Source organism: Amborella trichopoda, chromosome 13 (assembly GCF_054954075.1).
Source record: "Amborella trichopoda isolate Santa Cruz 75 chromosome 13, AtrichopodaSantaCruz75HAP2 v2.0, whole genome shotgun sequence".
Taxonomy (NCBI): Eukaryota; Viridiplantae; Streptophyta; class Magnoliopsida; order Amborellales; family Amborellaceae; genus Amborella; species Amborella trichopoda.
This window is the reverse complement of record NC_142348.1, coordinates 39,421,923-39,434,226: the sequence shown is the minus strand read 5'-3', so window position 1 is coordinate 39,434,226 and position 12,304 is coordinate 39,421,923. Positions and strand designations below refer to the sequence as shown.

Here is a 12,304-nt window from a genome sequence, read left to right as displayed (position 1 = left end):
AAAGACACATGATTGTCATCATATACACTATGACTACCGGTATGGGTCACATCCAATTGGGTCAGGACCCAAACCCAAATATTATTCAGGTCCAAAATTTGGACCCATACCAAGACCTGAAATCGGGTCTACCAGTCAGGTCTCGAGTATGATAACCACCCCAAACATATATATATATATATATATATATATATATATATATATATATATATATATATATATATATATATATATATATATATATATATATATATATATATATATATATATATATAAGTATTACTTAGATCAAGGAACTTCCAAAATCTTTAGGTAACTATAGCTGCCCGCACTAACCCCTTTAATTCATTAAATATTCCCTAATACTTTTATTTTAGATACGATTTCCTAATCTATTATTCTAACTATGGATTTCCTAACGCTTCTCCTTCCTTCAAATTGACCTTACCATCAACGTTGGAAATTTAAGGAGTACTTACTCATTATTCCACTTGATCAACTACCCCCTTAATTTGCATTACAATTTAGCATAAACAATTGCTAGGACTTACACCTATGGCCTGACAAGAGCTATTTGTCTAATTATAGTAGAGTCTCTTGTCTGTACGATCATTCATCTCGGTCTAAGTCAGTTTTCTAATTGCAAGTGTTCCCATCTTAGAAGCCATCGACAAAGATACAATAGCCTTCTGCCAGTTAAATTGGTTTTTTTCTCTTCAATTCAAGATGTTGTAGTTTTTCTTGATCATAGCCATCAAGGTTGTGGGCTGGAACATTAGCCCCAATTTCTTCTTTTAGGCCCCAGATAAAGCACTCGATCAAAGCCTTTTTTATCCACCAGTCCACGTGATTCTCCAGCTAATAAAAAATGATTTAATATTCACAATGTCCTACTACAGGAGCAATACCTGATCATGAAAGAGTCAAATATATTAGACTCCTAACTAGCTACACGTATATCCATATATTTGCTAGTTCCTCCACTATGTAACTTCTCAGCTTTCCATGAACTTCAATAGGTATTGAGATAGCTTTGTAGTTCTCCATCTCGAACTTGTGTAACAAGTCCATTGTGTACTTCTTTTAGCACATGATTATACATTTTTTGCATCGATCTACTTCTAAGCCAAGAAAGTAATTAGCTCCCCCAATTCCACCTCGAATCTCACAGAAAGATTACCATGAATGTGCTTGATCTCATCCACATCATCACTTGTGATGATCACATCATCCACATAGACTAGCAGAATTGCTAGCTTTCTTTCTTGTTCTTTCACAAGCAAGCTCAAATCCTCAGGTGCTACAATGTACACGATAAATATCAAGAACTTACCTGTCTTTATATACTATGCTTGTGGAGCCTGTTTCAACTCTAACAAAGCCTTTTGTAGCTTGCAGATATGTTGTGCACTTGTGCCCTTTTGCTACACTCAAACCCATTTTGCTAATCCATGCAAATCTCAAGGTCTAACTCACCATGTAGAAAAGTGTTCTTCATGTCTATCTCCTAGAGTTGACACGAGTTTGCTTGCTGCAAGTGCGATCAACACTTGCATAGGTTTGATCTTCGCAACTTAGCTAAAAGTCTCATCAAAATACACACTATACTGCTACGAAAATCCTTATGCAATCAATCGTGCCTTGTAGCGATCAATGGTGCCATTTGACTACTTCTTTACTTTGGACACCCATTTATGTGAAACGTGCTTCACATTGTTTGGTCGTGGGACAGGTTTCTATTTCTCGTTTTTCTTAAGAGCATCAGTTTTCTTTTGCATTGCAGCCTGCCATTTAGCAACACCCTTTGCCTCATCAAACGAGGTTGGCTCTTTAACTTCAAAATCATTGGATACACCACATTGCACAAGTGACACCTACTATGCATATGCCATTTCTGCGTGCTTTGGATTTAGTTGTTGCTCATCAAGCTCCTCAGTGAAATCATATGCAACACATGCAATCCTTCAAGATAAATGTACTTCTACTTCATTTGGCACCCATGTATGATTAGACCACCTTCAATCTTCACCTCCTCAAAGACCTTGACATCGTTCGGTCCAAACACCACCTGGTGTCCTGCAGTAGTGATTTGTATTATCGACATTAAATTGATTCCATACCTTGATCATAATGCATGTTCTTTCTTGCATGAATCTTAGTTGCATCCATCTCCAACACAGTGAAAGTGAGGGAATTCCTGCCTCACGGTGAACTCCGATCAAGGTAGTATCTAGAGTCTATAGAAATCTTGCTTGTGCATCCCAATCACTGTCATTGGTTAGTGACTCTAGCTATGTATCATTTGTCAATGCATTCATGTTATCAGCCTTTCTCAGCATTTTGTACCATTCTCCTCCTCCTTGTATGAGTCTTACTTTGAGGGCTGATTTTTGTGCTTCCTCCCTCGCCACCCTTGGGTAGCCACAAATGCCTCCTCACTGTCCTTTATAGAGATCCCACCATCTACCTAGCTAGAGGCCCTTGATTCACCAATAGGTTCTCCAACCCGATCAATGTAGGTTGTGTGGGCCATCCTTGCACTGCAGTCAAGAACCCATTGAACTACGATTTAATCCTATAGATTATCAAATTCTGCATATGCTTCTCACCAATCCTCGTTTGCTTGTCAAGTTGGGAGATCTTGTTGTTTTTTACTTTCATACAATAGTGGAAAACCGTTAGTGAGCCCTATGTCAACAAATAATTATTCAACAGTTGCAACTTGGCATCATTCTCTCTCGAGAGTAAACACAAGAGGACATCTCATACTTCGGTATTTTTGTATATCTGATATGGTTTATAAGCTCCTTATGGATGGAAACTTTCAATGCATAAAGCGCCTCACCTACTCAAATCTTCTGCTTCTGCATGGCTTCTCCATCCACAATCAGCATTGGAGCGGCGATGTTACTACCAATTACAGTCTCCTAGAGATTTTGCCTTTGCAAATACAAATCTATGCAAGATCTCAAATCGATGTACTAGTGGTTATCAAGCTTTTCGGTCCTAGTCCTTCCGCTGTCTGCCGCATCGACCATGTTTCCTTCGGTACTGATGCTCTGATATTTCAAGTCGAGAACCTAAAACTACTAATCTTGCTTTGATACCACTTGTTGAGTCATACCACAAAAATTTGCTCCCAACAAGCACCCTTGCATATTTGTCAAAAAAAAAACAAGCACCCTTGCAAATAAGAAAAATACAAACTCAACCACTCATGCACTAGAGACAACACGTGCGCACATTAAATCTAGAGAGAGAAACTATTTCCTTGATTTATTAGCAAAAAAGTAACACATAAAAATTCTAAAGTCTCTAATACTTTTCTCTCCTTCTCTCTCTAAAACTCATGTCTATACCTCTCTCTCTCATTAACTCAACCAAAGATTCATGTCAAGGCCTCCATATACAAGTAGAAGACTTGCCTCTCACGTAAGGACAGCCGGATCTCCTAATAGCAACTAATTTTACACGTATCTAAATCTTCATTTACCATGTAATGGTAAATATAAATCTAATAAGTACCCAGGAGTTTAAAAACAACGGTTTCCAAAACTGAGCTCCGCTAGGGTTTTGAAGCAAGGAGGAACCAGCCAACCCCATAGGGCGTCTCCAGTCACCACCACCACAGCATCCCCAACCATCACCATTGTATAGCTTTGCCACCGCCAAGCTCCAACCAAAGCTCTTTTTCGGAGGCCAGATTCATCAGCAACAAGCCAGATCCAGTCTCTTTCAAGCAATATCTAGTGTCTAGCAAGCTAGATCCATCTTCTTTAAGGGCACATCCAGCCTTTTGCCTGCCGATCTAGCCACCTGCAACCATCTTGTGATCGTAAGCCTAAGCTTGCTTCCCCTCTTCTCTCTCTCTTGCCCTCACTTTGTTTTTAGTTTTTAGCTTCTTCTGTTTATCTCTTTGTTGTTCTCTTTTTCCTTCTTCGTTTTGGTCCTCTCTCATTTGTCTTTCTCCTTTCCCTTAGCGTCTCTCCTCCTTAAGCTCTTAGGTGTTTTTTTTGTTACTGCCCTGTTTGAAATATTTTTTTACTGCTTTTAGTTTCATAACCCCCGGCTTTCTTAGTTGGCCTCCTCCTCTCACGACGTTCGCCCCCCTTCCCTCCTCCTTTTCTGTGCTCTTTCGTCTCCTCTTTCCATCCATGTCTCCCTCCATCCTATATCGTTGCCCTTTCCTACTCACCCTCCGCTTTCGTACGTGACCCATTCCAATGCTTTCGACCTTCACCCTCTTCTCCAACTCTGAACTCTCAATGCTTGGGTTAACACCTAAAACAAGGATTCCTTTCTTAGGGGTCAACCACCTTTGCCCTAGAGGTCTATTCTATCCTGCCCGGGGCTAACACCATAAATAGGGGATGGTCAATTCTTGACCTTGGTGAACCCTGTGTACTGTGACATATTACAATTGTTCAGAGAGTTTTATGGTTTTGGTATCCTCTTTTGCTGCGCCGTAGTTTTCCTCTCAATTCTCTCGTAGCTATTCTCTAGGTTCCTTTCGCTTTGGCTTTTCTACGCTTCCAACTCGTTCTTACCTCATTTTAAGCTCTGGTTTTCAGTTGCTGGTTGTGCCCCAACCCCCACAACGGTGCTGCCGATCGATCTCCTTATGGGCAATGTTAATCCTGTGTAGGTTGGTGTTTTCTTCCAACCCTGTGTATGTTCTTTATCGACAGTGTTGTAAGTGTTTTGTTGGTTTAGGATAGGTCTCTTAAGGGAGTTGAGAGCTTAGTCTCTTTACTTCTTCATCCCTTCTTTTTATTGTAATCTTGAGCCCTGCTCTTTATATTAATGAAAGTAACTATTAACATTCAAAACAAAAAAAAAAATCTACTAGATACTTATAAATACAACACTGAAATAATCATCAATTATTCTAAACCCATCCAAACAAAATTAGGAAACATAATATTTAGCCTCATCTTACTTAAAACTAATTCAAAAACTCTGTATCTCTGACCTAGTCATTGAGGCAAAAATCATCTGATCTTTTTGAGGCTTTTGCCGCTCCCATCAGCCTGTTCCCTCCAGCGTGGGCAAGAGAATGTGATGACTCTTAATATAGAAATAGGGTACTCAAACTTTCGCAATTATGTTTTTTTTTTAATAGTAGAAGACTAATGGGCATTGGACGTCTAAACCAACCAAGTTATATATTGAAAGATTTGTTCTTAAATTTTGCTCTATTTTATTTATTATCTGAAACGTGACGCCTGCTTTCAAGATGAGTTCTGAAGTTTCGTCCCTCTTACAAACACCAGCGTACCCACCCAAACATAATCAATTGTTCACCTCTTCCAGTACTAAGTTTAGCTAGAGAATCTCTCTTGAATTTAATAGATAAAATTAAGCTTTTTTTAAATTAAAAACTGCTTTAAAATAATAATAAATATATTAATGGATGGGGTTGCCCATTTCTATAGTATCATTAGAAACAATCTTAAAAAAAATTTAGGATCCAAAATTTTACATAATATCTTTATAAAAAAATTACAAACCCCGTAAAAGACATATTTTTTTTACAAACCAATTTTTTTTAACAACTTTTATCCCAAATTCATGTTTGATAGTAAATACCCCTAAGTCGGAAGAAAGTCAAACAAAGACTGAACTATGCTTCCTTTAACTTTTACCCTTTTCCATGCCTCGCTCTTTTCTTTTTCCACTAGACCTAGTTATTTTACTCCCCCTTTCCATTTGAGAAAGACCCACAAGCACTCACGCTCTTCTCTCTCGCTCTTTTTCTCTGGACCTTTGGCCCGAGCTCCCTCCTTCTCTATCTTGCTCTCTCTCCTTGAAACCAGGGCTCAAGCTTTCTCCCTCTCCCTCTCCCTCTACGAAGGATCCACGGCCAGAGGTCCCACCACCTTTCGCTCTCTCTCCCCCGAAGACAAGCCGGAGCTCTCTCCCTCTCTCTCTGTCTCTCTATGAAGGACCCATGGCCCAAGCTCTCACTCTCTCTATAAATCAGCCCAGGCTCTCGATTATTTTATTTGTTTTTATAGAAAAATACATATATCCATGGGCTGGTATATCAGATATTTGATGAGATAGTACATGCATATATTATGTCTATATATTGTTGGATTAAACTATAGCTTAGAAAAATGGTATTGTTTACTCAATATGGGTATTGCTTTCCTAAATTGGAGATGCAAATATCTTTATCCCTTTTTTTTTTGTATCAAATTTGATTATCTGTGTTTTAACTATCCATCGCTTTGTTTAGCTCTATGTGTGTATGAGAGAGAGAGAGAGAGAGAGAGAGAGAGAGAGAGAGAGAGATTCGTGTATGTGACCTTGTCATGTAATTAAATGCATTAAAATAATTTATCAATCGAAAGCTACAACTTTAGTATGAAGTTTTGCTTGAATTTGAAATGCATTCAAATCATTTATAAGGCCAAAAGTTTGCTTGCTAGGTTCTTTGAAATTAGTGGTATATGTTCACATCTATAAAGTCATTTGGTTTTGTTTGATTTTGCAAATGAAAGGCAATGTGCTAGTGTAAAAGACATTGGAGCTCATATTCTCACTCTTAGATATGAACTGGTTTTAGCAGAAAATTGCATGTTCATCTTAAAGGTTGGGTCATCTTTTGAGGCTCTTTATTTGAAGACTACTTTCCATCATTTACTAAAAGATCGAGAGCCGTTATCGGGGTAAAATCGTATAGATTGCAATATTCATATAATTATTGCTAGAAATGTTTATATAGGTTATATACCCCCCAAAAATATGCCTAGCTCTTGTTAAAATTTAATAGTAGCTCTTTTTACAAAAATCTAGCTTGAGCCTACCAAATTTGGGCAAGTTCAAGGCCAGTATTAAGACATTGTATATGCAATGTGTGAAGTGTAAGTTATTACAAATCTTGTGCAGGACAAGAGAAAATGAGTGATAACAGATTGTACATTTTTATTGACCGTAGAATCAAGTGTCAATGTAATTTGTGATTATATTGGTGGTGATGCATGTACCTTTTTTATTGATAGTAGAATTAGGTTAGATGACATGCAAAAATACATAGCAGATTGTTTCTCACTTGACATATACTTGATATCATTGAGGTATTTTGTTTCAAGAAATAGAAGATTTATTGTGATTATTCATTGACAAATATATTGAGATGATGTTGAACGCTCATGACTGCGAGAATGATGTGATCATCCATGTATTTGATGGGAGTGAACGTAGGGGTGGAAGTATTTCATATAATTCTATGGCAATCGAAGAGGTCAGATCCCCCAAATCCTTTAATGTTTTCGTCTCTTGTTCTGAACAAAGCAATGCCTCAATTCATGGGAGGATGTACTTACCAGGGCATGGGAGGAGTTTGAATAACTGGATGACTTTCTAGAAGCCCTTAGCGCGTTTGCTATAGCACATCATTTCACATATTGTTTTGTTAAAAATTAGGGGTATCACATAAGGGCGAAATGCTAGGGTGATGGATGTAAATGGGAGAGATATACTTCGAAGTTTGGTAGGATGAATGTTTTTAAATCAAAACATGAAAAAGAGAACACTCATATAATATTGGGACAAGCAATGATGTACAGAGAAGAGAGCCATAAAAATTTGTTGTTTCCTTAATTAAAGATAAATTAAGTGACAATGCGCATTACAATGCTAAAGAAACCACGAGTGATTTGTCTCGATATATTGGGATAGAACTACCCTATTGAAATGCTTGGCGAGGGAAAGAAACGGCTATCAAGGCCATACATGGTTCACAAGAGGAGGCATATAACCAGTTATCGACATATGTAAATTGTGTGATGGACACGAATCTTGAGAGTTATGCAACATGACACATATGACCGGATGGTAGATTTCATCGTTTATTCTTAAGCTTTTATAGCTCAATACATAGCTTTAAAAGTGGATGTTGTCCACTTTTATTTTTCGATGGAACATCATTAAAGACACGATACTTTGGGACTCTACTTGTAGCCAACTCACTCGATGGAGAAGAACAAATATTTCCTGTTAACTGATTATGATTTATAGAATCTTTGAAGATTTTATTGGGACATATTGTGAAATCGTTTTTGTGTCAGATAGATATTAGGGGTCTAGTTGAGACTGCTTGTCAAGTTTTTGAGAATGCCCATCATACTTTTTGTGAGTGCCATTTAGTGAAAAAATTCATGAAGGAAGAAAAACATATACCTAATGATGTTAAGAAGGTCGTTGTAAGTGCCTTTGTCGGAGCATGTAGAGCATACAAACATCAAGAGTATTTTGGCAAGATGAGTGAAATTAAATCAATTTCGGATGATGCATTCAAGTGATTCATGGAAGCATCTCTAAACCAATGGGCCACATCACTCTTCAGGAGTGAGCGATATGGCCAAGTAACAACCAATGTGGCTGAGTCATTTAATAAGTGGATTCTAAAAGCACGAGATATACCAATTCTCCAGTACGTTGATTTGATTAGGAAGCAAATAATGAAATTAATGGCCATCTGCAGCTTCGAAGCTAAAACCCAAACTACAATACTTACCCCACACACTCAAGATGAACTGAGAAAGATCATAAAGCTATCTCTTTCTGTGAGTGTCATTGTATCAAATAGATGAGTGTTTGAAGCAAGGGGTGATCACATGAATTATAAGATAAATATTATTGTAAGAGAATGTGAATGCCGTGGTTGGGAAATGATGGCTTTACCTTGCAAGCATGCTTGTAAAGCCCTTCAATGGATGAATAGGGATCCTATTGACTTTTGTGAAGACTATTTCGAGGTTGAAAAATATCGTGAAACATATTTCGAAGCTATCATGCCAGTTACCTTGATCGACCTGTCTGAGCATAGTTTGTGTGGACAACTTCCTCCAAATGGATTAAGAGTGCTTCCACCTCATTCAAGACGTCCCTTTGACCGACATAAAAAGAAAAACATTCGTAGTTGGAAGTACTAATGTGACCTACCCACTGTAGTCAGTGCAAAAGAACTGGTCACAATATGGCAACATGTAAAGCACCTACTTGAAAGCATATATTTTTACTTATCTTCTTTACTTTATCTTTTTTAATTAGATCACCCACTTGTGGGAAATTTTGTTAGTACATATATTAATGGCGTTTATTCTACTTATATTCATTTCGTGCTATTGGCACACATATAATTATGTTTGTTTCTTTCCCATTGGAGCACCATCATTTGTTTCGTATGGGCCATTTTCTCACTTTTTTTATTGGAGCATCTTCTTGTGGTTATTTATTTCCAATTCATATGTACATACTTTTAAAATGATGTGTTGTGTACATGTAAAACTTTGATAATTTAAATAGATTTAGCGATGCAAGACCTGAAACAACCAAGAGGAACAGGTGACCCATCCACTTCGTCCGATCAAAGGCAAGAGGAACAATGGTCTATTTGTTTTAGTTTACATTAATTGGGTAATTATCATATTGTTAATAACTATTGTCATTTCTTATTGAATTTCATTTCAGGAGAGAAAAAATATTTGTATTGACAAATCAACTAAAACCTTAGAAAAATGGGAGCTCTATCGACAATGAGTAGCTCTGGTTCAAACGACCAAATTGAGCTCATTAATAGACATTAAGGTCTCTTATATGGATTGCAAACTATTGAGGGCCTTTATAGGGAAATGATACACAGAGATAAATACCACACGACTAACCATTGGTGAGATGACTTTAACCCTATACACTGTGTTGTAGATATTAATGATACCTGTGACATGCGAGTATATTCCTAGAAGATAATAAGTTGATGCATTTTAATCATACATGGTTGAGGACGAGATTCAGGCAACTACCAAACAAGCCCAATAAAGTACAACTGATGCAACACACTCGAGCGTATGTTCTTTATTTAGTCAGTACGATTATATTTGCTGACGCATCTAAAAGATTGACACTTGCAATTTATATGCAATTGTTTCGATATTTCAATAAGGCAAGGAAGTATGTAGGGGGTATTGCGGCGTTTGCCTTTTTGTATCGTTCCTTATCTAAGGTCGTGGGTGGGGATACGATGCATTTTATTGGGTCAGCAACACTTAAAGCTTTACAATTTCTTTGGCTTCTTATGATTTGCTTTTACTATTTTTGGTGCAGTGCTGAGTCTATGAACATTTTTCAAAAACCACTCCACAAAGACCCATTAAAAGCACTTGATGATATCTCATTTGACGTGGTCAGTCGTTTGCTTGTATGCTTATATAATTGTAGATATTCTATCGAAGACAAATACAAATAAGTGTTTATTGTGTCATATTTTTTTTAGGTGATCTGGCAAGCATATGAGGAGTACAACCCATTAGATCTACTCAGTAAAGAAACCACGTTGTACTGAATATAGCTGATAAATTTCAACATTGTAGAGTACTATATACCCGATCGCATGTTGCGGTAATTTGAGAAGATGCATGGGATTTCTGTTGAGCCTCCAAAGTGGGATAGGAGGGAGAGATGATCGGTATACACCTCACAAGTTGGATTAACGAGTTGAGCAGGCAAATACGTGACTGGCGGGAACGAGAATACATGTCTTCATGGAAGATGTGGATAAATATCATGGAATACCTACAGGAGAGTACAAGGCCTGACACAAAATGTTTACCCACAGATATAGAAATACCACATATCTTTCCCTACCGTCGCAATCACATGTACAATCTGCCATAGGCCATGATGACGACAAGAGATTGGTATACTATTTAATTTATTCATTTTATATTTTATGAATGTAATATGTATTCAAAGTAATGTTTTATTTTATTTTTTTATTGTCTACTTGTAGCAATTAACCTGTATAGGGATGTTACAAGCTGCACTTAATGGTGAAATATTAGCAGGGGAATCCCAATGTTATGTACAAGCGGTTTATGATTTGCTATTCAATAACACTTTTGCAGAGCCAAGTTCCGAGGAGGTGGTGGAGCGTAGGAAAATGAGAGCAACGTAGGAGATGGTGAAGAAGATGAAAGCGAGAGCGAGGAGGGAGATGGTGGAGAGGAGGAAAATGAGAGTGAGGAGGAAGATAGTGGAGAGGAGGAAGCGAAAGTGAGGAAGGAGATGGTGGAGTTGATGAAAGCAAGAGCGAGGAGGACAATGAGAGGAGAATTAATAGAAGAGATGACCAGTTTGAAGTGTCCATCCTTGCACCGGCCTTATATGAAGAATCAAGGTAGAATTTGTGATCTCGAAGAGAGGGGGATGCCCAGAGGAAACGATTATAGAGGAACCCGATATGAATAAAAAGGGTATTCCTAGTAGCCTAAAAAAGGTCGGAGGCGAAGAAATTGACTAATATGTAGTTTTGAGTATAATATGTACTTTTGAAACATTTTTTGAGTTTGATATGTATTTTTGAAATAGATCTATAAGTAATTTTACTTTTGAAAGGGTTTTATATAATTTGATATGTACTTATGAGGTTAACATGAAAAGTCAATGGTTCATTTTTTTTGTTTGAAATATCTGAATGAATTTATTTATTTATCATGTTTATGTGAAAAGCCATAATGCAAGATCCTATGATGATATCAATGTATTTATCAGGCATAATATAATGTGATGCCCAACAAAAATACAAGCATGATATAATGTGATGGCAAGGCCATGAGGCCCAGAATAATTTCCGTATGATGCTCACAACATTGACTGGACAAAATGTAAAGTGGGTTCGGCAAAATGTACAGTGGGCTTGGAAAAATATACACACGGTCTGGTAAAATATAGTCTCGGTCCGACAATTAAAAGTGGCAGTCCAACAATGGAGCTTCTAAAAAATAAGGGGTTTGACACTTTGTAAAGGTTGTCAGGCACTAAATGTTATTGGAGAAATAAGGGGTCCGACAGTTTATAGAGGCGGTTCGATAATGGCGTTTTGGAAAAAAATGGGTTAGACATTTTATAAAAGCGGTTCGACAAAAAATGTTCTTAGAAAATAAGGGGTCCAGTAGTTTACAGAGGGGGTTTGGCACTGGGATTCTGAAAAAATTGTGATCCGATACTTTACAATGTCAGTGCGGCCCTAAATGTTTATGGAAAACTTAGGGGTCTGACATGTATTTTATCGATTCGACATGTCCTTTTCTCGGTCCGACAGGTTGACATGATTTACCTGCGATCTGACACATTGACCACGGGGTCCGACATTATGTTCAAGCGCTTCGGCAAAACCATGTCCCGATCCAGTAATATTGGCCTAAGGTTGTCTTCACGTGGGTCCATCATTTTTATCTCTCAGTCCGACACTATGTTCGTGAGTCCATATCATGTTTGGCCCAACATAATTTGTTCT

General features: G+C 37.6%; 1 long non-coding RNA gene across 6 annotated transcripts; it reads left to right on the top strand.

Annotated features, from left to right (window-relative positions):
- The first annotated feature begins 3,567 nt into the window (after positions 1–3,567).
- LOC105421597 (uncharacterized) lies at positions 3,568–11,475 on the top strand. Of its 6 annotated transcripts, XR_016046704.1 has the most exons (5): positions 3,568–3,835; positions 4,572–4,645; positions 10,114–10,192; positions 10,283–10,706; positions 10,914–11,475. It is a non-coding gene; the product is annotated as an uncharacterized LOC105421597 (long non-coding RNA). The 6 variants fall into 6 exon arrangements; XR_967072.3 differs by lacking the exon at positions 4,572–4,645; XR_016046705.1 differs by lacking the exons at positions 4,572–4,645; positions 10,114–10,192 and adding an exon at positions 9,316–9,679.
- The last annotated feature ends 829 nt before the right edge of the window (positions 11,476–12,304 follow it).